Source organism: Equus caballus, chromosome 6 (assembly GCF_041296265.1).
Source record: "Equus caballus isolate H_3958 breed thoroughbred chromosome 6, TB-T2T, whole genome shotgun sequence".
Classification (NCBI taxonomy): domain Eukaryota; kingdom Metazoa; phylum Chordata; class Mammalia; order Perissodactyla; family Equidae; genus Equus; species Equus caballus.
The window spans coordinates 39,594,014-39,621,139 of record NC_091689.1 but is presented as its reverse complement, the minus strand read 5'-3'; the positions used below and the strand labels follow the sequence as shown (position 1 = coordinate 39,621,139).

General features: G+C 47.4%; 1 protein-coding gene and 1 long non-coding RNA gene across 7 annotated transcripts in view; one reads left to right on the top strand and one right to left on the bottom strand.

The window, feature by feature from the left end:
- The window catches only part of LOC138924625 (splicing factor, proline- and glutamine-rich-like), a 61,507-nt gene that overhangs the window by 9,761 nt on the left and 24,620 nt on the right, over positions 1–27,126 (bottom strand). For 3 of the 6 annotated variants that reach the window (XR_011439630.1, XR_011439629.1, XR_011439626.1), the window contains exons 5-6: positions 12,595–12,750; positions 11,221–11,341 (exon numbers count right to left, since the gene is read on the bottom strand). The gene's annotated coding sequence lies outside the window, so the exon portion shown is untranslated. Of the gene's footprint in view, positions 1–5,990; positions 6,041–11,220; positions 11,342–12,594; positions 12,751–13,820; positions 13,898–27,126 lie in introns of those variants that run through there. The other 3 variants (XR_011439628.1, XR_011439627.1, XR_011439631.1) reach the window with 2 other exon arrangements.
- On the top strand, positions 13,984–20,281 carry LOC138924627 (uncharacterized). Its single transcript, XR_011439634.1, has 4 exons — positions 13,984–14,218; positions 14,965–15,010; positions 15,598–15,658; positions 15,937–20,281. It is a non-coding gene; the product is annotated as an uncharacterized lncRNA (long non-coding RNA).

The window sequence follows — 27,126 nt, the reverse complement described above, 5'->3', positions numbered from 1 at the left end:
ATGATGATACCACTGCTGGTGAAACAAATGCAAGAATTGAAATTGCTTTAAAAAAACAGAAAACTTGGGGCCGACCTGGTGGCACAGTGGTTAGGTTTGCATGTTCTCCTTCAGTGGCCTGGAGTTTGCCGGTTCAGATCCTGGGTGCAGACCTATGCACCACTCATCAAGCCATTTTGTGGCAGGAGTCCCACATATAATGTAGAGGAAGGTGGGCATGGATGTTAGCACAGGGCCAGTCTTCCTCAGCAAAAAGAGGAGGATTGGTGGTAGATGTTAGTCAGGGCTAATCTTCCTCAAAAAAAAAATTATAACAATAAAACAGAAAAAGCGAGAAAGATGATAATAAATGCATTATATGAATATGCCTCAATAGGATTTCACACATCCTAGGTACTCTATTTTCTGGCACATTGTTATGGGATATCACGCAGGTGATTTCGACATACCCTGTGTGTTTTCCATGTGTGTCCGACACCTGATTCTGGCGTGTCCGGCAGGTAGTTTCAGTGAATCAGGCACCTGGTTCCGGCGTATCCAACAGGTGGTCCCGGCATGTCTGGTAGGCGATTCTAGCACATGTGACATGTGGTTCTGGCGTATCCGGCAGGGGATTTCGACGTGTCCGGCAGGTGGTTCCAGCATGTCCAGCACCTGGTTCTGGCATGTTTTGCAGGTGGTTCCGTCATGTCGGCACCTGGTTTTGGCATGTGCGACACCTGCGTCTGGTGTATCCGGCAGGTGGTACTCACAAGACTGGCAGGTGGTTCAGATGTGTCTGGCACCTGGTTCTGGCATTTCAGGCACCTGGTTCTGGCCTCTGCTGTACCTGTTTCTGGTGTATCCATCACATGGTTCCAGCGTGGCTGGCACATGGTTCTGGCATATTCGGCAGGTGGCTTCAGCGTACTGGGTGCCTGGTTCCGGCGTATCTGACAGTGGGTTCCATGGTTTCTGGCAGGTGGTTCCTGCGTGTCTGGCATGTGGTTCTGGTACGCTCTGAATGTGGTTCCAGCGTGTCCGTCAGGTGGCTACCATGTGTCCAGGACCTGATTCCATCGTGTGCGGTTGGTACTTTCAGAGTGTCCAGGTGTTGGTTCCCGCATGTCCAGGGGTGATTCCGGTGTGTCCAGCAGGTTGTTCCGGCCTTTTCCAGAAATTGCTTCTGGTGTACCCAGGACCTGGTTCTGGTGTATCCGGCAGGTGATTTTGGCGTGTCCAGCAGGTTGTTCCAATGTGTTACGCTGGTGGTTCCGGCCTCCGTGGCAGGTGTTTGTGGCATGTCTGGCACCTGATTCTGGCGTCTACGGCAGGTGGTTTCAGAGTATCTGGTACCTGGGTGCGGCACATCCAACAGGTGGTTCCTAAGTGTCTGGCAGGTGGTTCCAAAGTGTCTAGCATGTGGTTCTAGTACGTTCGGAAGATGGCTCAGGCGTGACCGTTGGGTGCTTCAGGCATGTGCGGGAGTTGGTTCTGGCGTGTCAGAGTCATGGTCCCAGCATGTCCGTCATTTGGTTCCAGGTGGTTCTGGCTTGTCTGGTGGGTGCTTCCAGTGTGTCTGGCGGGTTGTTCTGGCATGTCTGTGTGGTGGTTCCAGAGTGTGTGGCGGGTGGTTACGGCATGTCTACCAGGTTTTTCCAGCATCCAAGGTGCCTGGTTCCAGCGTATCAGGCAGGTGATTTTGGCGTGTCCAGCAGGTGGTTCAGGTCTGTCCGGGAGATGGTTCCGGCGTGTCCAACATGTGGTTCTGGCATATCTGAGAGGTGGCTCCGGTGTGTCCGGCAGGTGGTCCCGTTCTGTCTGGCACATGGTTACGGGGTATCATGCAGGTGATTTCAACGTGCCCTGTCGGTTGTCGAGGCCTGTCTGACATCTGGTTCTTGTGTGCCCGGCAGGTAGTTTCAGTGAATCAGGCACCTGGTTCTGGCATATCCAACAGGTGGTCCCGGCATGTCTGGTACGTGATTCCCGCCTGTGCAGCACATGGTTCCGGCGTATCCGGCAGGTGATTTTGACGTGAGCGGCAGGTGGTTCCAGCATGTCAGGCACCTGGTTCTGGCATGTCTTGCAGGTGACTCACTCGTGTCTGGGACTTGGTTCTGGCATTTCTTTAAGGTGGTTCATTCATGTCCAGCACCTGGTTTTGGCGTGTGCAACACCTGTTTCTGGAGTTCTTGGCAGGTGGTTCTCACAAGACTGGCAGGTGCTTCAGGCGTGTCCAGCAGGTGGTTCTGGCATGTCGGGCACCTGATTCTGGTGTGCCCAGCATGTGGTTCCAGACTGTCTGTCAAGTGGTTCAAGCTGGTCTAGCAGGTGTTTCAGGTGTGTCCAGCAGCTGTTTCAGGCGTGTCCGGCACCTGGTTCTGGCCTGTGCTGGACCTGTTTCTGGTGTATCCGTCACATGGTTCCAGCGTGTCTGGCACATGGTTCTGGCATATTCGGTAGGTGGCTTCAGCATACTGGGAGCCTGGTTCCGGTGTATCTGACAGTTGGTTCCATGGTGTCTGGCAGGTGGTTCCTGTGTGTCTGGCATATGGTTCTGGTACATTCGAAAGGTGGTTCCGGCATGTCCAGCAGGTTGCAACAGTGTGTCTGGGACCTGATTCCATCCTGTCCGGTTGATGCTTTCAGAGTGTCCTGGCTTTGGTTCCGGCCTGTCTTGCAATTAGTTCCCACATGTCCGGTGGGTGATTCTGGCGTGTCTGGCAGACTTTCCAGCCTTTTCCAGAAATTGGTACTGGCGTATCCAGGACCTGGTTCCAGTGTATCTGGCAGGTGATTTTGGCGTATCCAGCAGGTTGTTCTGGCGTGTTAGGATGGTGGTTCCAGCTTGTGTGGCAGGTGTTTGTGGCGTGTCTGGCACCTGGTTCTGGCATATTTGGGAGGTGGTTTCAGTGTATCTGGTACTTGGTTCTGGGATATCCAACAGGTGGTTCCGAAGTGTGTGGCATGTGGTTCTGGTAGGTTCAGAAGATGGTTCCGGCCTGTCCGTTAGGTGCTTCCAGAATGTCTGGAAGTTGGTTCTGGTGTGTCAGACTCATGTTTCCAGTGTGTCCAGTGGGTGGTTCCAGGTGGATCTGGTGTGTCCGGTGGGTGCTTCCGGTGAGTCTGCTGGGTCGTTATGGGATGTCTGTGTGGTGGTTCCAGAGTGTTCAGTGGGTGCTTTCGGCATGGCTGTCAGGCTTTTCCAGCCTCTAAGGTGCCTGGTTCAAGCATATCCAGCAGGTGAGTTCTTTCTCAGCTTCCTAAAGAGCTGGAAGCAAGACAGTTTGTGGCTTGTCTCCGCTTGAGGGACGGAGGCAGTGCTTTGTGCCATCCACCTCTCGAGCAATATAGGGCATGGTTGAGAGCAAATGGGCCTTTCTGACATAGGGGCTTTCTGACACTCTCTCCACGAATGCACAAGGACAGTTGGTTAAAAGCCTCTTGTCTCTATCCTCCTAAGCTTGTGGAATCACAATCATTCGGGCCTTGGCCCCATTGCTTAAGGGGAAGATGTAGCCATTACCCCTGAGCCGGGTTGGCAAGAGGGAAATGTGGCAGAAGCAGAAGTTCTAAAGCAGCGAGTTAAGGGCTGGGAGGAAATGGCGTTCAGCTGCCTGTGTATGAGAGGTTCCCAATATGCTGTAAGAGCACTGTGGAAAGCGACTTCTTTCTCAGCTTCCTAAAGAGCTGGAAGCAAGATGGTTTGTGTCCTGTCTCCCCTTGAGGGATGGAGGCGGTGCTTTGTGCCTTCCACCTCTAGAGCAATGTAGGGCACGGCTGAGAGCAAAGGGGCCTTTCTTCCATAGGTGCTTTCTGACACTCTCTCCTCCAGTGCACAAAAGCGGTTGGTTAAAAGCCTATTGTCTCTCTCCTCCTAAGCATGTGGATGCACAATCATTCGGGCCTCAGCCTCCTTGCTTAAGGAGAAGATGTAGGCATTTTGTCTGAGCAGGGTTGGCAAGATGGAAATGCCCCAAAAGCAGAAGTTCTAAAGCAGCGAGTTAAGGGCTCCAAATAAACAGCATTTCAGATGCCTTTGTATGAGATGTTCAAGGTACACTATAAGAACAGTGTGGCAAGTGAGTTCTTTTTCAGCTTCCTAAAGAGCTGGAAGCAAGATGGATTATTGCTCATCTCCCCTTGAGGGTTGGAGGCAGTGTTTTGTGCCTTGCAATTTTAGGGCAATGTAGGACTCTGCTGAGCAAACTTGGCCTTTCTTCCATAGCTGCTTTCTGAACACTCTCTCCACCCATGCACAAGGGCGGCATGAGAGGTTGCCAGTATGCTGTAAGAGCACTATGGAAAGCGAGTTTTTCTTAACTTCCAAAGAGTGGTTGGTTAAAATCCTATTGTCTCTCTCCTCCTAAGCATGTGGAAGGACAACCATTCATGCCTCAGCCGAATGATTCGGGCGGGACTTGTGTGACCCACCTGCCTTAAATGCTGGAACCAACTGTTGGACACTTCAGAAGCATCATCTGGAAACGGTGGAACCACCCACCGCAGATGTGAGAATCAGGTCCAAAACGTGCCAGAAGCACCTGCAGGACACACCAGAACCATCTGACTCAAATGCCAAAATCACCTGCCGGATACACAAGAAGCACTTGATGGACACTCCAGAATCACATGACGGGCATGAAAGAACCATCTCTCAGAGTGCCAGAACCATGTGCTGGAAATGCCGGAACCACATCACTGACAGACATGAACCACCTGCTGGACACGCCTGAACCACCTGCTTCACTCGCCGGAACCACCTTCTGGACAAGCCAAAATCACCTGCCGGATACACTGGAACCAGGCCCCTTAGAAGCCAGAAAAAGCCAACAGACATGCCAGAAGCACCTGCCGCACACTCTGGAACCACCATACAGACATGCCTGAATGACCCACCATACACACCAGAAGCACCCACCAGACACGCCAGAACCACCTGGAACCACCCGCCAGACACACTGGAACCATGACACTGACACGCCAGAACCACCTTGCAGACATGCCAGAAGCACCCAAAGGACATGCTGGAACCATCTTCCAAACGTACCAGAACCACATGCCAGACACACAGGAACCACCTGTCACACACTTCGCAACCACCTGTTGGATATGCCGAGACCATGTGCCAGATACACTGAAACCACCTCCCGAATACGCCAGAACCAGGTGCTGGCCATGCCACAAACACCTGCCAGACAAGCCGGAACCACCAGCCTAACACGCCAGCACAACCTGCCGGACATGCCAAAATCACCTGCTGGATAAACCGGAACCAGGTCCTGGATACGCCAGAACCAATTTCCAGAAAAGGCCAGAGCAACCTGCCAGACAGCCTGGAATCCCCCGCCAGGCATGCGGGAACCAATTGTCAAACACGCCGGAACCAACACCTGGACACATTGAACGCACCAACCACACACGAAGGAATCAGGTTCCTGACACATGGTAGCCACCAGTCGGACACTCCGGAACCTCCTTCAGAACATACTGGAACCATATGCCAGACACACAGGAACTACCTGCCAGACACCACGGAACCAATGGTCAGATACGATGGAACCAGGCGCCCAGTATGCTGAAGCCACCTGCTGAACACGCCCAAACACTGTGCTGGACATGCCAGATCCATATGATGGATACACCAGAAACAGGTCCAGCACAGGCCAGAACCAGGTTCCAGAAACAGCTGAAACAGCGGCTGGACACACCTGAACCACCTGTTAGACCAGCCTGAACCACTAGATGGAGAATCCTGAACCACATGCCAGGCACACTGTAACCAGGTGCCCGACACACCAGAACCACCTTCTGGACACGTCTGAACCACCTACAAGTCTTGTGAGAACCACCTGCCGGATACACCAGATACAGGTGTCGCACACACCGAAACCAGGTGATGGACATGACTGACCACCTGCAAGACATGCCAGAACCAGACATGCCAGATGGGGAAGAGGTGATTTTGGGGGAGAGGAGCTTTGTAGATTTCTCACTCGGGCACTTACCTGTTTTGTTCTCCATCCAGGTTTTTTCTGGGAGCAAGTTCTTGAGAAACCTATAATGAAAAGTATGAGCTATCTACATAGGGAGAACTCAGACTTCGTTCAGCAATTCCCTCGGCATCTGGAGACTCGATAGAATACTTTTTTCTTTTTCCATTGCCAACACCCATGCCCATTCAGGCCTATGTGAGTTTTTACAATGCTCCTCCAACTGGTCTCCAAGCCTCCAGCGTGCCTCATTTCTCTTCATCGTAGAGGAGAATAGCAGATCAATGTTTCTGAGGCATGGCTCCACCAGTGCCCTCTCTGATGCGGAAACCTTCCTCTCACTGCCTACCTGATAGACTCCAACTCTCTGCCTTAGCACTCAAGGGCCCCTCCGCCTTTCATGTATCCCACAGTCCTGCCAAACCGAACAGTACCCACTACCCAAAAACACACATTGCATTCTTCTCTTTCACCTCTGCCTGATCAGATGATGGAGTTGAAACAAAGCCATCATTTGCTAGTTAAGTGACTTTTGCACAGGTCATTTCACCTCCCTGACCTTCAGTTTCTGCATATATAAGTGATGAATAGTAAGATTCACCTCATATTGTTCTTATAAAGAATTAAAATTGACTTAGAGAGCATATGCAAAAACAGCTGGCTCCCTGCCTGACATGCTGCAGTCACCAATAATTATTCGGATCTAAATATTGGCTCATGCCATGCCCTGCTTCTTTTCCTATTAAAACCTTATCCTTCAAAAATCGGTGTGTACCCTTTCTTGAAAACCAGCCCAAGGTGTAAACTGAAGTTCATTTTCCTAAGCTGCTCAGTAACATTTATAACGCAAAGTCTAATGCGTTAGATCGGTTTTTTTTTTTTAAGCAAAAGAAGCTAACTCTGGCTAACTTCAGTTTTCTTATTAAAGAAATTGACTAGAAGGATTTATGGTAACTCACATAATGAAGGGAATTTTTGAAAAAAATCAACAAACAAAAAGCAAAAATAAGCTTTGGAAGATACAATAGAGCACAGTGTATAGTTATTATTACTGCCGTTCACCAAATATTGTCGGCACTTCTCTGGCACACAGAAGGGATGTATCTTCTTGGCCCCTTAAAGTCAAATGTGACTTTGTGAGCCTTTGGCAAATGAAACTTGAGCAAAAATGAGGCTGTCTCTTCCAGACAAACCTTGGCAAACAATAGGAGTGTGTTTTTCCTGCCTGGCAGTTGTGCAAGAAGTTGGATCGAGCATCTTTTAGCTGCCATCTACTCAATCCTCCAGAGTGAGCAAGGATAATACAGAGCCAGCCCCTGATGACATGGAGCATGTTCGAGAAATAAACCTTGGTTATTTTTAGCTGAGACGTAGGAGTTTGTTGTGAATACAGCACAACATGGACTATCTGACTGATGAAAACATATGTAGGGGAGGAAGACATTTCCTCTTCCCAAATGTGGGTTCGTCTGGCTGGAGAACGAATTAAATTCACATGAGACAGAAAAGCAAGAGAAAATTAAACAAAGCTTTATGAGGAACGGTGGCCCGGTGCCTTTCTTCCTGAAGGAAGAAAGGGCACCAAAGAAGTGGGGTGCACATAGTGGTTATATACCGCCAAATGGGGTGTTTCACATGTGATTGAAATGTCCCTCCCACAATAGTCACAAGATTGCCCTGTCGGCACTTGATGCACACAGCAGGTAGTGGGTCTGCTATCTCAGTGGGCATAGCAGGACTCAAGTCAATTGTCTGGAGCTGGGCGGTCACAGGTGAGCTCAGCAATCAGTTCCTAGCCTAAGGAAAGATGCTTAATCCTTAAGAAATGCCAACGTTGGGAGGGGGAGGAAAGTCAGTTACAGGAGGTTACCAGACTAGCACAATAAAATGCAGATTTAAGTCCTTGCCTTTGTAATTGATTAAGAGCTTTTAGAGAGAAGGTCATCTCCTTTCTTCTTCCTGGTACAGAGAGGGAGGCAACTTTTACAGATAGAGATTTACCTTACAAATGTAAATGTGCCCTAACAAAGGGCAAGTTCCATTCCTCCTTCCCTGTCCCAGTTTATCAAAAGCAATCAGCCTCAAATAATCCTGATGCCAAAGAGACATATCTTGGGGTGGCCATTTCCAGGTCCCCACACATACATATTACCAATTTCCTGTGCTGTTGACCGAAATGATGCGGGGTCGGTGAGCCGAGGAGTCGAAAGAAAGATTTCTTAGACTCTCAAGATCTGGCAGTAGTGCTCTTTTATTTAGAGAATAGTATAGAATAGCATGGGGACAGGACCCATGGGCAGGCAGAGCTGGTGCGTGGGGACAAGACTCACCGGCAGTCACAGCTCCTGCTGCTGCCCCTAGTTGAGGGTTAGGGCTAAATTTAAGGCATAGGTATATGATTCATCTCTTTACAAGACAAAGGAAAGAACATGAAAAAAAGTTAAAATGGTATCAGTGCAGGTGGGATCTGATCATTGGGTGATCCCATGACTTTTAGACAAGAATCAAACCGGATTGAGTAAATGGCAGAAGTCACCGCTTGAATTTTATCCTCGGCTAAAGACAAAGGAGGATTTGTGGGGGGGGAGGGGTGGGGGTCAGTTACATGAGGTTGCCAGACAGTAGCCAACTTAAGTTCTTGCCTCTGGCATTGATTAAGAGCTTCTAGAGATAAGACCATCCCCCCTTCTTCCTGGCACAGAGAGGGAGGCATCTTCACAGATAGAGGTTTCCCTTAGAAATGTAAATGTTTCCCAACAAAGGGGCAAACAAATTCCATTCCTTGGAGCCTGAATCTCATCTGTAGTTTTAAAACTAACCAGCCTAAAAATCCTCATCGTAAGCCATTTTAAAATTAAGCAGCCTAAAAATCCTCATCAAAAATGACTTCAGTGAGCCAATATTAGAATTCCTTTTCACAAAGTGGATAAGTGACAGATTAGAAGTCTACACTGTCCCAGGAGTGTAGACAGATACCATGCTTATATATAGCAAAAATATTTCCTCATTTTGTCCTTTACCTGTCAATAAAAAGGTATATCTATAGAAATCTGGAGGTAAAGCTCCAGACAAAACCAACATGGTGACAAGGAGGAACATTACATACTTGTAAAAGGAGCGACAGATGAGAAAATAATAATAATGGCTGGGAACTTATAGAACCTTGCATTGAAAGTGATCTCATATGGAACTCAGGAAATATGTATAGCTGAAAGCACTACATGACAAAATCTGGTGGATCGAATTAAACAATACTTAGAAGAAAGATAGCTTCAACATACGTATCTAAAAAGAAAAATTAGAAACCAATGAGCTACTTGTTCAAGAAGCTAGACAAAGAGCAAGACAGTAAAGTCAGGAAGAAAGGAAATGAGAAAGAGAAATGCCAAACCTTTGTTTCTATTTATTTGCTCTTTATTTATTGCTATGGACTGAATTCTCTCTCCCCGCCATTCATATATGGAAGCCCTGACCCCCCCTTGTGACCATGTCCAGACACAAGGTCTTTAGGAAGTAATTATGGTGAAAATGAAGTCATAATGGTGGAACCTAAATCAGATAGGACTGTGGCCTCATCAGAAGTGGAAGAGATCTCTCTTTCTGTTTCTTCACACGCATACACACACCCTGCCATCTGAGGACTCAGTGAGAAGGGGACCTTATGCAAGCTGAGGAGAGAGCCCTCGCCAGAACCTGACCATGCTGGCATCCTGCTCTCAGGCTTCCAGCCCCCAGAATGGTGAGAAAATAAATTTCTGTTTAAGTCACCCACGCTATGGCATTTTGTTATGGGAACACAAGCTAAGACGCTTATCTTTCACAGTTTGTTCCTAGGTTCTGGTACCAATTCCAATGTGTGTGGGGTTGGGGGTCGGGGGAGTCCCCCACACCAACAAGCAATTCTTGGGACACCAGCTGGGTGTCCTACAATTCAACTCCATTCTGACACTATGTACCCAGAGACAGCATCACATCCCACAGGTTAAGGGTTCAGCCCACAAGACTGCCCCCACTGCAGGTGCCAATAGCAAGTCTAGGTTGTCGCCTACGCTTCTGAGCAACTGGCTGTCAGTAAGAGGTTCCCAAGACTCTCTACTCCGGTTCGACGAATTTGCTAGGGCGGCTCACAGAACTCAGAGAAACCTCTTACTTACTAGATTACCTGTGTATTAGAAAAGGATATGACTCGGGAATAGCTCGATGGAACAGACGCATAGGGCAAGACATGGGGAAAGGGCACTGAGCTTCCATGCCCTCTCCAGGTAACCACTCTCCCAGAACCTGCACATGGTCACCAACCTGGATGCTCTTGGAAATCTGTCCTTTTGGGTTTTTATGCATAAGCTGTTTATTTATTCTCTTACCCTCAGCTGCTGTTTTTCCTTCCCCATTTACAGCCCAAAGCCAATCAAAGAAGGACATGTGCAGTGTGCTGCTGTTCCTGTACATTTTTTAAGTGCATAACAATGTAAGAATTTGTTAACGGAGACATACACATGTATGTCTTGACTATGCATAAAAATGTAATCTTTTGTTAATGGAGCCATGCACATGGATATTCTCGGAATCATAAAGAATGTAATTAATTTTAGGATATTGATACCTATGATGAGGGAGGGAGGAGAACGGGATGGAAATGTGAATTTTAGGTGTGACGGCAACATTTTGCTTCTTAAAAACAGAGATATCGTTGTGGGCTGAATCATGTCCCTGAAAATTCATATGTTGAAGTCCTAACTCCAGGACCTCAAAATAGGGCTGTATTTGGAGAGAGGGCCTCTAAAGAGGTAATTAAGGTCAAGTGAGGTCACATGGGTAGGCTCCAATCCAATGTGACTGATAGTCACGTAAGAAGAGAAGATTAGAACTCAGACACACACAGAGGGAAGACCGTGTGAGGACAACAGGGAGAAGCGGCCGGGGAGAGAGGCCTCAGAAGAGACTAAACCGGCCAACACCTTGATCTTGAACTTCGGCCTCCAGAACCGTGAGAAAATAGATTTCTATTGTTTAAGCCACCCTACGTGTGGTATTTTGTCATGGCAGCCCCAGCAAATGAATGCAACATCGGAAGCAAATAGGGCAGAATTGAACGTCTGTTCTTTCTGGGTATTGGGGCCGGAGATACAGGTCATACTATGTACTCTTCTGCTATTTGAAATATTTCCATAATAGTTAAGAAAATAACAAGCAGATCCCGAAAAAGAATAACCAGAGAGTAGACATTTATGTGTGATTGCCTTACAGGCCAAGGTGGGTTTCGTGTTGGGCAGGTGGTTCTCTTCCACAGGGTGTGTCAGTCACCCATGAATTCCCGTCTCTTGGCTCCGCCATTCCTGACGCCCGTATCATTGTCTGCAACCAATCTGCACAAGGAGAAAGAAGGAACACGGAGAAGACACACCTGCTTTCAAAAGTTCCAACCTGGAAATGGCACACACCACTTCCACTCCCATTGCATTGGCTGAAACATAGTCACACGCCACACCTCACTGCAAGTTGCTGGGTGACTGCCTTCCTGGGCACCCAGGACAAGGATGTGGACAAACAGCCAGTAGTCCCACCCACAATGTCATCAGGTTGACCCTGATCTTCATGCTGCTGCTCAGTCTACAGCGTGTCTGCCAGGCCTATGGTTAGGGTTTAGATATTTTACAAAGGCGCGGGGTTGGGGGTCATGGTTTGGGACTTCAAAGAGGAGGAAGCCAATTCACAGGGAGACAGAAAACCAAATGTTTGCTGGGCCATCTCTAAACAAATGAGAGAGAACTTGTGTAAAATGGGCCCGGCTAGGTACCTCCTTCTCTACCACATCTAGAGTTCCCTACGTTGACAGCTCCTTCCTGGAACAGGACTTCTGTCTTAAATTCTTTGAGGCAGTTAGGGGCAAGGCCAAAGTTTCTTTTATATATAAATTTTATGTGTATATATGTAATTTATAGAACTAAATAAATGAATTTAAATATAGATACAATGGATTATATATTCTATTATATATCAATATTAATATATTATATATATATAGATAGATAGATAATCTCCTTGGTTCTCCAGAGAGCCCTGACGAATACAGGAGGAGTTAATATTCTTTTATCTATGGCACTTACATTTAATCATTTGAAATTCTTAGTTACGACATTGTTATGGCTTGCAAGGAAGTGTCCTTTACAGTGTTTCATTTAGAGGCCTCAAGATACCAATTTTAAAAAGTTTCCCATTTTATTTGTTTGGTTTGATAGGCTTTTTCCAATTGAGTGCACAGATAAACCAATTTAGGAATTTCAAACGAGCCCCATTTAGACCAGTGAAGCTTTAAATCACCCTGAGTAATCTGAGCCCAGTGGGACAAAAATCTACATGTAGAAGGTCTGTATTCTTTAAAGACAAAACCAGCAGGAGTCCCAGAGTGGGGCTGTTCTTTGGTGGTCCTCTTAGAAAATGGATTTCTCATTTGTATGAACTTACCAAAGGATCAAAGGCCCAAAAAAGGAGTGAAAGAAACAGAAGTTTCTAACAAAGCTGACAATGGAAGGATGGCCAGAACCAGTATCAAAGGACGCCGACATAAAGAGTCTGGACCTCTACCAAAAATGGGAGGTCCAGGCCCAGGAGGACTTACCACCAGGAACCAGAGCCACCAGGAGGAGACGACAGAGCACAAAAGATTCTTTGCAGGCACCTTGCTTGTGTCTGTGAAGTGGCACCAGAATTGAAGGTCAGTAGCTAGGGATCCCACTTCTGTCACCATGTAAAGTCAGCAAATAAGAGGCATAAACTGCAAAAGAACCAAAAAGTTTATTTGGGGTCTCAAGAATTGCAATTCAGGAGATGTAGATTCGAGTAGAAGCTCAAATGTGCTCCTAGGAAGACAAAGGAGGCAGGGGTAGATGAAAGGAAAGGACACAGGCTTACAAAGGTCTACAGTGAACAGTTACTGACTGGTTCTGGCATGGGGTGAGCTGACTTGCCAGAACATAGTTGGTCCTAGGCAGACTGCCCCTTCTTGGAATGAGGAAACACTTCAAGATGTGACCTCTGCTGTCAGGTAAAGCTCAAAAGTTCAGTTAACATCTGGTGGTGGATGTGGTGTACAAGCATAAGCCCCACTTCCTTAATGGCCTCCCAGCTCCATTTTAGAAGCCTTGAAAATGGTACTCCATTTTGTCATTGTCATCCACCACAGTCACGCACCATGTAACAATATTAACGATGTTTCGGTCACTAATGGACCACATGTATGACAGTGGTCCCATACGGGTAGCACCACATAGCCTGGGTGTGTAGTAGGCTCTACCACTTAGGTTTGTGTAAGTACACTGTTTGATGTTCACACAACAGTGAAAGTGCCTAATGATGCATTTCTCAAAACATGTCCCTTTCATTAAGTGAGGTACGCCTGTACTGATTTTAGTCTTGTGAGTGTTGAATAATGAATTACTCATTTCAATTATTTGAGTCAGCCCCACTGGCTGAAGACGGTAAAGGCTGACTGAAGCAAAAAACTAAAATTTGTTATTCAACATTCACAAAACCAAATGAGTAAAGAACTTTAAGTTCTATATCAGGGTTCATGTAAGGCAAAAACATTCTAAAGGAAAGATGGATTTGAGGACATATATGATTCTGAGTGTAAATGTCTGGGTACTAGCAAAAATTCCAGGGAGCATTTCAGACTTCGAGGCAGTGGAATTGGTGAAACCAAAGTCAAGCTCTCCAAACAGTAAAGGGGGCCCAGGTAATATCTGGAGTACAGGTGGAACAGGCAGAAAATTCCATTAATGTAATTGTATGATATGATGAACGGACAGAGTTGGAAAATAGGATGGCAGGGTAGGGCAGAGGGACCTGGAGGGCCCAGGATGGATGGAGAGATCAGCTGGGCTGGTGGGGGGAAGGGGCCATGGGCACACCCTCTGCATGTCCCCTCCCCCACCCTCTGAAACCCTTTGTGACTCTTCAGTGCTCTGTGATGCAGGCCTGGGATTATAGGCAAGTGTGGACACTCTCAGAGCTCAGTTGCCTCAGGCAGCCTTGCGATTCAGAAAATGGAGTTCAGTCAATGGAATGTTCTCTCATTTCTGAATAGCCATATTGAATTGTTTTTGAGCATCTGCTCAACATTCTTAGATAGTGACCACAACCTCACCATCGTGTGTGGGTTGTGGTTGCTTCTTCTGTTCCTGTGCTTCCTGGTGGGGATTCCATCTTTACCAACCTTCTGGAAAACCAAAATCTACCAAAAGGTAAGGATCCCTGGGCAAGCCACCAACAGGGATTTTTTATTGTTGTTTCCATTTCTAGTCCCACATTTTTAAATGAGTTGGTCCAGAGAGACTCCTAAGATGGCAAGTCTGAATAGAGGATAGAACATCATCCTTCTAGGGGAATAGGCCAGGCAGGACTAGGGGTTCAGCTGGGACTGTTTCCCATTTAAAACTCACAGACCATCTGGGTGTGGTGGAGGATTCCTGGATAAAATCCCATCACTGATTTCACGGCCCTGCATTAGGTTATTTAGAGAGTTTGGGATCTGTGTAGGAGAACACTGTTCCCAACACTGGATCATGAGTCACATTCCCATGTCGGGCGTCATTCGACCAAACCGTCCTTTGTATTGGGCAGATCAGGAGAGCAGGGCTGAGCCTCTGAGCAGACGCTGGAGTGTGAGCTCTGTCCCAGGATACAGGGTCCTATCTGAGGAAGCACAGATGTGACTGTGGGCCTCAGAGTCTATGCCCTCCTTGAGCAGAGGACTTCTGACTGAGAAGATCAAGTGTGGACTCTAGCCAAAAATCCTCCTTCGAGTTTTTCAAAGAAGGAAAAATTGAAAGTATCTTATCACCTTTAGAAATTCAGAAAGGGAAAGAACACAAAGTGCTAGTAATAAAAATGGAGAGTGACATTAATCTTGGATGAATATCTGAGTTTCCTAGAGAGAGGAGCAAGCCAACTAAGTCCTCGCTCCTCATTCTTTTGTTTTTGTTCTCAGCGTCAGGGCAGAGCCAAGAGGAGAAGAAGAGGTGGAACATCAAGTGGTAAGGTTCCACCTATCCCACCTGAGCTCTCCAAGGGTGACCCTTCCTGTCCTCTCCATGAGGTCCCAGGTCCATGGTCTCCGAGGATGTCAGTCGCTAGATAAAGTCCCTCTCAGAAGATAGAGGCCTCAGAGGAAAGGCTCATGGGAAGGTAGTCAGAACCCGAGACATTTCTCAGATTCCTGCTCTGCCCAGCTCTGGACATGAAGCAGTGATGGGCCTGGACAATGGGTGTTGCCCAGTGGGTGGCCGTGGGAGACGTCAAGAGTCAGAACTTCTGTCTCCTGACCTTGTAGAAACTACGTTGACTTCCTGGATGATCAGACTCCTCGAGGTAACCATTGACCTCTGTTCCTCACATGGTGGTTTTGAACATATATGTATGTGACAGTACTTTATAAATGAAGCAACAAACACATGTGAACCTTATTAATATTATCATTGACCGTTTGACCACATCTACTGATTCTTGGGGCTTTCAGAGTTAATAGCCCGTTAATATCCCAAGGGTCTCCCATAAAGGGACTCCTGTGTAACACCGATGCTTCTACCTTTATTACATGTAATTCACTCTTCTGGTTTCCCAGGTTGGAGAAATTACCAGAGGGAAACAGAGGAGAAAAGGAGGCTAATTTCTATTCTGAAAAGGTGACTAGTCTTTTCTTTCCTGATCCCTCTTTAACATGTTCTCTGCAATTCCAGGGATTCAGTACAGCCTGCAGTAGTCATGGGAGGGGTTTGCCATAGGAACGGGTACGTGAATGAAGGCCTTGGGGTGAGGGCTGCTGAGTGTATGGTGAAGTCATAGACGTGGGGCATTGTGAAGGGGCAGCAGGCTTCAGGTGGCCCCTCCCCTGACAGGCCAGCAGGTCCTCCTTTCCATGTTCTGGTCCTGGCTACAGTTTTCTACTTCCTGTCTCCCGCAGGCCCCTAGGCCGGCCTCTCGATATCACCCGCTTTCGTCAACTATTATGCCCAGACCCCTCCTGTGAGGTGTGTAATAGCACAACTGCTGAGATCAATCGGCTCCTGGAGGACCTGGAAGATGATACCGCCTCTGTGTCCTCTATGGCTTCCACAGCTTCTGGGACTGAGTCATCATTCACTCTGTCCTCTGCCTTCTCAGAAGTCCCTCCAGGAGACCTAACACCATCCCCTCCACCTGACCCTTCCCCACCGCCCCCCTCCGTCCTCTCACCTAACCCAATGACACCCTTAGCTGACTTTCTTTCACCCTCACCACCGGGTCACTCTATGCCACCAGAGTCTTTTCCTCCCTTGGAGTCCAAATTCCCAGCAGACCGTTCCCCACCCCAACCCCTTGCCCTTCCCCCTCTGCCACCACATGACACCCAGGCAACGGGTCCTATTCTCCAACCAGAGGCCACTCTGTCTCTGAATACGATCTTCTCTCGACCGCACCCTTTCCCAAGATATTAACCCCTTACCAAATTTGTCCCAGATAATCAATCCCACTGATTCACTGGCTTGTCATCACACACCACCAAGCCTGTCTGTCTCACCACCGACAGACCACCCTTTAACTGTGACTCAATCTAAATTGGTTTCCATCTTATTGAAGTCTGTTCCAGAGAACTCATCTCCAGATAGCCCTGGTGGGTTGTCCACTTATGTCCCAACAGTCAGAGGCACTGACCATTCAAGCCTGTCAATTTCAGAATTATCCTGGTGGCAAGCTTGTGCCAAAGACTTGTTCTTAGCACCTTCCACCTTGGCACCATGTGATTTTAATCGAGAGTTTCTTGCCCTCCATTCTTCAGAGTCCTCTCTGGAGAGACACCCTACAGCTAACCTTATAGAGCCTGGTAACCTCTCATTTCTCAGCCCTCATGTCCTGGCACTCCTGGAGAGACAAGTCCGAAAGAGGAGTGATTTCCTGATGTGGAAAGAAAAGGAGAAGGAGAAGGGTTCTTTTCCAAAAAAACTTAGGCCAGGCCACCAACTAAATCCTTCGGGGAAAACGTTAGAGTCAAATGCTGATGAGTGTGACTCAGCATTCTCCCTTCCTTTTTGGAGCAGTGCAGGCAAACCAAAGGAGCTGCACATGCATGACCAGCCCCCATATCCTAAAATCTTGGAGGACCATTTACAGGAAAAATGTATGCAGCTCTTCTGGGGTCTTCCATCTCTGCACAGCGAGTCCTTGCCCTCTGCTATCCGTGACTCAAGTGACTGCACCACAATCTTCCTTTTCAATACCATCCCAAATGCCTCCACAGGCCAAGAATCCCCAGTACCTCTCCATCGCCCACCTCCATCCTTGCCTGAGATCCAGCCCCAACACTTGCCTCAAACCCTACCCCAATCCCAGCCCCTACCTCTCACTCAGGTCATGTCTCAGGCCCACCTTAAATCCCCACTCCCAATCCTACCATCTGGTCCTCTACCCCAGATAAGGATCTGTGGGGGGTGTGCCACCATAGACCCCAGGATGAATCAGAGTCTCTCACCTCATCTGAAATTCAACAACTGGAATGGAAAGTGTTGCAGAAGCAACAGGAAAGTTTGTGGGGTTCCCCCTCTGTAGTCCAAAGATCTCAGGAAGAATTTTGTTCTTCAGCTCCCAACTTTCCTTACCATCAGGCCTCCCAGGCCCATGCCTCCATCTCCATCCTTCCCGTAGAGTTTCCTCTCAGTGATGAGCTGAGGAAGAAACTGGAACATCACCTTCGAAAGAGGCTCATCCAACACCGGTGGGGCCTGCCCCGCAGGATCTGTGAGTGTCTGTCACTGATGATGCCTCCAAGAGATTTCTCAGAGATAGCTAAGTCAGAGAGCAATCGTGGACTCTCACGGATCTCGGTGAACAAAGATCTAAATGTTGGATTGAGCCAATCCAAAAGCTTCCATGAGAGGGGTTCAGAACTGCTTCAGGTAGAGAAGGAGATGGGGAAGGATCGGGGGCACAGCCCAGAGAACGGCCCAAAAGCTCATCTGTTGAGTGACCCAGAGCTCTTCAGATAAGGATCCGGCATATGACTCTGAGAAAGACCTAAATAGTCACGTGGCAAGTCTGTCAGGGAAAAATTCAAGGGCCTTGGAGGAAAGTCTAGATCAGAAACAACTTGAAAATGTCCTGAAAGCACATTTGAGCAAGAAGTTTGAGGAAATCAGTGAGGCTCGTCTCCCTGGGACGGTGCGCAGTTCATGGCATGCCAGCAAGCAGACATTGCTGCTTTCTGACAAATCCCACACCCAAATAACACAGAGGAGTTTGCCACCTTCAGTGGGTGGGGACTCCTCCCTGAATACCTTCCAGGAGCTTTGCTTCATTGATTCCAGTGCACAACAGATGATGGAAAGCCATATTAAAAGCTTTCGTATGAGAATGGAGTGGGGCCTTCCCTGCAGGGTCCTTGAATCCATACTGGCGTTTAAATTGGAAGATGCTGCATCCCAGTCCTTGACCTATTTCTACTGTCCCCCCTCAAATAACCCAACTTTGGAAGTGGACTCCAAATCCGAGGGCTTCGAGCCCCATAGAGGAAGCTCTAAATCTGTTCTTCAAGAAAAAGTGGAAACAACAAATTCAGCCCTGGTCCTGGATCGTCTTTGCCCTGCTACTTCACCTATGGGCAGGCAAGGACAAGGGGTGCCGAGACAATCACCCTCTGGTATCAACCAAGAGATTGCAGAGGTTGTTCAGAGGAGTAAGGGTGCCAGACAGACTCATCTGCCTGTCACATGTGGCATCACAGGCAAAGCGAGTCAGAAATTTACTCAGCTAGGCAACAGATGCCCCCCAGAGCTGCCTGCAAGGCAAGCTGGTGCCAAACATGAGACAAAGGATGAGAGAGTGAGTCCCAGTGATAGAAGAGAAGGGCGACAGGACAAAAAGATGAAGTCGGAAGCCTTTTCCGTGCACAGCACGGCCAGGGACATATTCAGGGCCAAGGAGCTCAACGTTCTGCAGTCAAAAACTGGTAATGTGTTGACAACCAGCAAGCCAGGAAGCTCCCAAAGGATACGTGAGAATCACAGTAAAATAGAAATTACTGGGACCATTGAAAGCGCTGCACCAAAAAGACAAGTTCCCCAAGACCCGAAGTCATCGGATCTTAAGGAACATCTGTTTAGGGAATTAAAGTCGAAACTAGAGAAGAGGAATCAGAGCCAGGTCCAAGGCCAACACACTGACAGGTCCCCTGCCTCAGAGAGCTTGACTTACAAGGCCTCACCGACTCATGCCCACAGTGTCTCCAGTGGGGACACGGGAGCTTCCCAGGTGCTGCATGTCCATCTGGAGGACACTGGGATCAGCAGGAAGCAGTGGCAGGAGCCTTGGGTCCCCAAGAAAGACCGAAAGAGGTACGAGGATAAGAAATTCCCAGCAGCTACAATGAGAGTGAGCCCTCTGGGCACCAACAAAGAAGAGCTTGGTGGGGGGATGCAGGGTTGGGGACATGCCAACCTACAAGAAAGAGTTTCCCTACTCAGATCACAGCATCAGAGGAGACGCTTGGGAGCAAGTCTTCCCAGACCTCATCACAGAAGGCACAGCCTCCTCCTGAAATGCTGTTCAGAAAAAAGATGAACCACAATTTTCAATGGCTTCGTCCTTGGACAAAAGGCAAAAACCAAGAACATCCCCAGGAAAAGGGCAGCCCCATATCATCTGCACAGAGCAGAGGCCTGGTTAAAGGGAGAGCTGCCGTTACTGGGACCACCACAGCTCAGAAGACCAGGACAGTCCCTGGGAAGTTCCCAGTGGAGAAACTGGGGCAGCGGTGTGCAGCAGAGGTCACCCGCCCTCAAGAGCCCCTTCCTTCCCTGAGGAAGTTTGTGAAAACTGACCAGAAGTCAGAAGAGCAGGCCCAGGCAGAGCCCGTCCAGGGGCATCCTTCCAACTACAGGGCTCCCTCCTGTAAAGTGCCAAGCACCAAGTCCTGCCACCAAGAAGTTGTCTTTGCTGGCCAGAATTATCCTACATGTTCTAGACGGATCAGAGACCAGAACAGACACCCTCAGAAAGCCGTGGCGTTTAAAGATCAGCTATTGGATCAGAAGCGTCCCTTATCTGTGCCCCGCAGGGAGCATGTGCCCCATCCAAGCTCCACCTGCAGGCGTCAAGCCGGCCCAGGGGCCTCCAGCTGTTCTCACCACTGCTAAAGGCACTATGTTTAGGGATCCGTCTCTATGTCAACAGAAAACGCTTTTCCAGCGTTTCGAGAGCGGAAAATTTCCCACCGCAAAATAATTCCTTCTTGTGGAGAATATTAATTCTCCCCAATAAATGATTCTCTAATAATAGTGATGTCTTTTCTGTGTCCTGTGTTGGGGGCATGGGTTTCAGGTAACTCAGGGCTTGTGCTTAGGGAAAAGGAGGAGTGAGTTCAGCTCTTACTGATTGCTTCCTCTGGCTTCTAAAAGGTCACCAGTGCTCTGGAGCTCTTGTTGACAAAGAGATATCACGTGCCCCCAAAAGCCCATTTCCTCCCTGATGAAGTTTGAGGAGGTGGGCTCTGCCTCCTGCCTCTTCGCTTAGCCTTAACGAAAGTGTAGAGCAGCCCACACCTTCCGCTCACTGAATGTTTTACATCCTTCAGAGAGTAGGGAAGACAGGTGTTCTCTCTCCGAAGAGGGTCAAGAATAGGTATGCAATTCATAAAACAACAATGAAGAAAAAACAGTGGCTTCATCATGATTTAGAGGTCAGTGACCAGAGGACCCCACAGGTGGGTGAACCCTGAATGGGATTTGGGGGGTGGGGGAGGGTATTGCTGCAGTGGATCCTGGGCTGGTGGGGGAGGGGCTAGCAACAGCACAGACACTCCTTAAGAATCTGTCATGTGAGTCATATTAATGTGTTAGGGAAGAATACTTTAAACTTTACATTGAGGTTTCCCTACTGGAAAGGCACCTGGGGGAAGTGGTTCCCCTCTGTAGGTATTTCTTCAGACTGCCAAATGATATTTTGTTGCAGAGCAAAAGCATCACTCAGCTGCCAGTAGTAACAATGTTGACCAGGTAGCCACCTACCTCCCAGGATAAAATAAAGCTGAGAGTAAGGAAAAGATGACTTGGAGTAAGCGAGGAGGGAAGAAAAAATGAAGAGGGGAAAGAAGGACCTTGCTGGTAGAACAAAGCTTTATGCCTCATCATCCATATGGTGACCCTGTCCTGTTCCCCCCGCCCCCTCCTCAATCTGATCCAGGCATCACCACCTTGAGGCTGATCCAGACACTGCACAGCACACTGATGCCTTATTCCAAAAAGGCACTGGGCTGTTCTTTGAATACTAAACAATATCTGCAGGGAGGTCATCAGGCATGGCATCCCCCTCTTTGGGGAAGGTGATCTTGCTGCCTTCCTTCCATCTATGCTTAATAGGAATATACAAGATCTTGCCCTTAGTGTGTACAGTTCACCTATCGGGATGGAAGTGCCGCCTCTGATATTCACGGCCTTGGTGGAGCCATGGCTGGTCTCCCCCAGAACACCTGCAGCTCATGAACCAGAGGTGAGTCCCAGACTATGCACCAGGTTACAGATATATGGGGGTCTCACCATGGACTGCACACATACCCACCCTTACAATAGGGGTTTGGAGGAAAGGCAACTCCACTTAGACAGACTGGGACTCAAAAATTGGCTGAGTGTCAACTGGGGCAAAATTCAAAAAGCATTATGATGGTGAGCGTTAAATACATTAAGTTGTAGACGTCTAAGTAAAATAAAGATGGCTACAAGGGTGGAAAAATAAAATACCAATTTTGTTTTCTAAAAACAACGTGATTTTAAAAATGGAAGGGAGGAGAAAAAGGGAAAAATAGAATAAAATGATTGTTCTATAAGTAATAAGAGGGGGTCAAGATATAGGTGACAAACGAAATAAGACTCCGAGTAAGGGAAAGGAATTTGAGGACATTAGAAAAGATACAAGTATAATGGTAACTATTGTAACAAAACCGAACACGCACGCGCGCACACACACACACACACTACACAAATGGGGTGAGTATCCCAGAGGGCACTGGAGGTAGTTTTCCCAGAAAGGCTTGTGAATGCTAGGTGTTAAAACAAAAACCAAAAACAAAACCGGTGTCCACTACAGCCTCTCTCACTCCACACTTGTATCTTCTCGTCCAGAGTTATGCCATTGAACCCACAATGTCTGAAACTTGAGGTCAAAGAAAGAATGCAGATTCTGTGGAGGTCCTGGGAGGGGGATGGGGCCCAGGGCAGGAGACTTGAAGAGGTGAGGAGGCCATGGAGGGCTCTACCATCGATGTGGATAGACCAGCCAAAGACCAGCCTCTCAGTTTCTGCATCATCTCATCTTAGGGTCCTTTCCTTCCATTCCAGTGTAGTTACTGCCACACTCCAGAGCTTATCACCAGGAAGACTTCAGCCATCCAGATTATTACAGTCGGACATTCCACCCCTTGGCCTCGTCTCTCATTCTTCTGATTCATATGCCCCTTGTTAACTTTTCAACTCCAGGCCCTTCATTTTTCCACTTGCTCCTTGTCTGTCGGTCAAGCTCTTGTTTACATTTCCTCCCTCTCCGGGGTAGACTCGATGGTCTGTCAGCTAACCAACATTTAAAAAGCTCCGCTACTAATGGGCCCCATCCAATCCCTTTTAATCCTGCCTGTCTGGCAAAATCCCATCTCTCTGCCTTTCCCAGAAATGCCTTCCTATAACTAATTGATCACTATTGGATTAAATCTCACAATGGAGTCTACCGATGCCACAGTAAATTCAGCCCCAGCACTAGCTGGGAATCACTCACTCATTCCACAAAGAATTATCCCATGCTTACTAACATGAGAACAAGACAAATGGAGCTTAGGTCGCTGTTTCCTTATTCCATTCTCTCTCCAGGGACACTCAAATTTATTTCAAATCTCCTTCACTTTCCTCAAATTTAGGCTGTCTCCATTTGCTCAGTAGATGTGCTGGACCACTGATCACAGAGGAACTAGAAGTCATGAGACAGGAACTTTCCATCAATAAAGCTTCACAAAAACCTTTTCCCGTTCCTCCTTTCCTTCTTTCCTGTTATATGAAAAGAGGTTTCCTTCCTAACCTCAATGATTACACTTCCTGAAATGTCCTTATTGAGAGAGCTAAACCCTCGTCTTGACGGACTGAGCCCCCTTGCCAGGTATCCTCTCGTCCCCTCCCTCTCTTTAGGAGGCACCCAGCTTCTTTCATTATTTTAAGCTTCTATTACAGAAATCTTTAAACATGCACGAGAGCAGTGGAACTTCCCATGTACCCCTTACCCCACTTTCACAGTTATCATCTGGCACGTGTGATACGGCCCGTCTCCTACACTACGGTTAAGGGGCAAAAGCCCATGGGAACATCCTGCCATCCGTCTCTCAGGTGTATGCTTTGTGCCCATGTCACAGCTCTCACGTTTCTTTGACATTTACTACCTGTGGAGCTCACTGACCCAAAACAGATGGACAGAGCCATGGGGAGGAAACGCACTGAGCTTCAGATGCTCTGGCCATCAGTTCTGCTCAGCCCTGTAGTCAAGCCTGAGAAGTCACTGAGTTAACTCCTCCCTCCACCCCACGCAGAAAGGAATCTTCCTAAGCAAATGCAGTGCACGGTGTTGCAGTCCTTCAGTCACACAGTGACTGCAGCACGTAGAGAGCACAGAAGGAGAAAACTGTACATGTGATAAGGACTTCACATCACCATGCAAGTGTTTTCAAATATTTAGAAGAAAGTTTCTTTCCTGTAATACATTCAAAACGAGCTACTGTATGATGAGTTAAACACAGGAGATCAAACACTTTTTTATCTCCTCTCCTTCCCCAAAAGTAAAATATTACATGAAAAGATGCTCCACATCATTAGTCACCAGGGAAATGCAAATCAAAACCATGGTGAGATAGCACTTCACACACAGGATGGCTAGAATCAAAAAGTTAGATAATAGCAAGTGTTAGAAGGCCGAGAAACGGAAACCCTTTTATGCTGCTGGTGGGTATGAAAAATGGTGCAGCTGTTTTGGAAAACCGTCTGGCAGTTCCTCAAAAGTTAAACACAGAATTACCACATTACCTAGAAATTCCACTTCTAGCTAGACACTCAAGAGAAATGAAAACATATGTCCACACAAGAACTTGTACACAAATGTCCATAGCAGTATTATTCATAACGGTCAAAAGACGGAAACAACCTAAACGTCCATCAACTGACGAATGGGTAAATAAATTACGGTATATCCACACAATGTAATATTTTTTGGCAATAAAAAGTTCTGATACATGCTACAATATGCACAAACCCTGACAACATTATGCAGAAGTGAAAGAGGCCAGTCACAAATAACCTCATATGATTCCATTCATACGAAATGTCCAGAACAGGGAAATCTAGAGCGAGAGGAAGTAGACTAGTGGTTGCTTAGGGCTGGGGGGATGAGAGGACAGGGGCATGACAGCTAAAGGTTATGAAGTTTCTTTTTGAAGTCATGAAAATGCTTTAAAATTGACTGTGGTGATGGTTACCCACCTGTGAATACACTAAAAATCATGGAATTATACACTTGAAATGGGTAAGTTGTATAGTATGTGAACTATATTTCAATAAAGCTGCTAAAACAAGTAAAGGATTTAAAAAGAACAAGGCCCTTGAGGATGACAAGAAGGGGAGAAGATATGACAAAAGATGTCAACACAATTTTTGAAGACGGAAATCCGGTGCAGGAGTGGTAACTGACTAGCAGAGCAGAGGAAGTGCCGGCAAACCAACTCACACCACAAAACCCCAGAAGATGGACGACCCAGTGGCACCAGATAAGGAAGAAATTAGGGGTTTCATGCTGTACACATGTTGAATATTTTGTTCTTTCCTTTGGTTCTTGTTTTATATTATGTATAATTTTTTTAAAAAAAATTTTGGGGGGGATGCTCTTTTCCAGTATTTTGTGAAACCCTGTTGAAATGTTAGCACACTTTAAATGTGCAAAGAGGATCCAGGGTTTCTTGCCTGGGACAGAACCTGCGACAACTGTTTTAAAGTCACCATTGCACACTTCTGGGGTCTGGGTAGGCTAGCGATGGCAGGTGCGGGAATAAAAGCCAGAAATTTCAAAGGTTAGGCAAAATTTGGGACAACAGCCAACAGTCCATTTTTAAAATGTATTTATTTAAAGATAAACTTGTGGAAAAGTTGCATGGATGGTAAACAACCTTCCCCCCCTTATCCAGGTGTACCCGTTAGTATTTTGACCCATTTTCGATATCTCTCCATTTTGTCTCTGTCTCCGCTCCCTCCCTCCCCTTTCTCTCTATATCAGCACACACACACACACACACACACACGGATGTCCATGAATGTGCCATGTTCGCGCCCGGGATCCAAACCGGCGAAATGCTGGGCCACCAAAGCGGAGTGTGCAAACTTAACCACTCGACCACGGGGCCGGCCCCACCTGAAACTATTGTTGGTGGAGCTTATCTTGCTCAGACTTTAAAGGATGATTTTACAATCATGAGTCCTGGGGACCTTAGGGGCAGTCAGGACCAGACTTGCTATAAAAAAAACAATGCCAGAGAAGCAAAGATACATAGAGGGATTTGTCTGAACAGAGACCTCCTGCAGTCGAGGGAGGGTACATGAGAGGGGTGGGCTTGAAGTGTACCTTCCTTTTGGGTAGAGACGATGGTGAAGCTGTGGATGAGGGAGAAGACAGGGAAAGAAAGGAGCTGTCATTACTGGTAAACCCTCTCACATGGGAGGGAAAGGATTGGGTGTCTGCGGCCAAGATAGATTCATCAGACTCAGCGAGGGAATGCGGGCAGGCAAAGGGAGGACATGACACAGGGCTTCATTCCAGCAGTTTAGCACTAAACAATGAAGCTGTAAAAGTTATACCTATTAAATGACTAGCTAGCGTGGGGGGAGATGAAATAAATATATATACACCATCAACAAAAATGACATTATTGTTTAAAAAGGTACAGAGATGTCAATGGGAATTTTGGGGAAAAGATAGAAAGTAGATGGGGAAAAAAATCATAAAACCTTTCATGGAAGAAGTAACCATAGGTGTGATTCAAAAAAAATCTAAAGGTACTGTCAAATATGATTACAACTGTGCTCACTAGAAGTTATGCTAAAGAGAAGCCTAGTCCTAAATCAAGATGAGATTGACCCTGCAGGTCATGGTCCAGCACAATTGCTCTGTAAAATAATGGAAAAGTTTAAAATTTTGCTGGGAGGAGGGGATTTGGCAGAGAAAAAGAGGGAGCAGCAGGGTGAGACACCGTATGGGTGGAAGGGGCCAGATTTGAGAACCTTTAGAGGCTGACTAGCCTAAGAGGGATTCGGGGAAAAGAAGAACTACCAAACATTTTCAAGTTGTTTGCCCTGGGTCCACGGATGTGCCACGCCCTTGTGGCCCTCTTTCTCATGCTTTCTGTTGGTTGATACAGGCTACTCTGTTCTCTCATGCTTTTTGGTGATAGTGGATTCTTTTGAGGAGATAACGGGAGGTGGGGCTGCTGCTGAGTGTATTTCTGGTTTCATACAGGTAAAAACACATTATGTATGAGGGGAAGTTTTAGTTGAAGGCCGAGTAGATCTTGGGGATGTAAATCCCTGGGCACAGGACCGACTTTCAAAGATGAGGTGGGGGTCCAAAAGGAGATCACCAAGCAATAAAAGGCTCTTAGGTAACAGCTGGGTAACAGAATAAATAGAAAATTTCACCAAGGTGAAATATATGCCATGGTGAATATGTGGAGTTGGAAGGTAAGTTGGAAGGATCTAAAGGGCCTCAGAGGGGTGGACTGATTTGCTGGCCTGGATGGTGGGGGAAGGGTTGTGGGTTCATCACTTCTGTGTTTTCCCCTCCCCGACCATCAAGAACCTTTGGTGTCTATGCTAAAGCTCTGTGATGCGGGCCTGGAACTCTAGTCTAGAATGTGCACTCTTAACGCCCAGCTGCCTGAGGTGGCAGTGCACTTCTGGTGATGCAGATCACCCTCTTTGTCTGAGGAATGTTAATGCACCACGGCTGAGCTCCAGCTTGAGCTCCTAGGTATTCCCATCCCTGCCTTCCTGTGTGGGGTGGGGCTCCTTCTTCTGTCACTCTGCTACCTAAAGAGGAGTCCATGTTTCCCAAT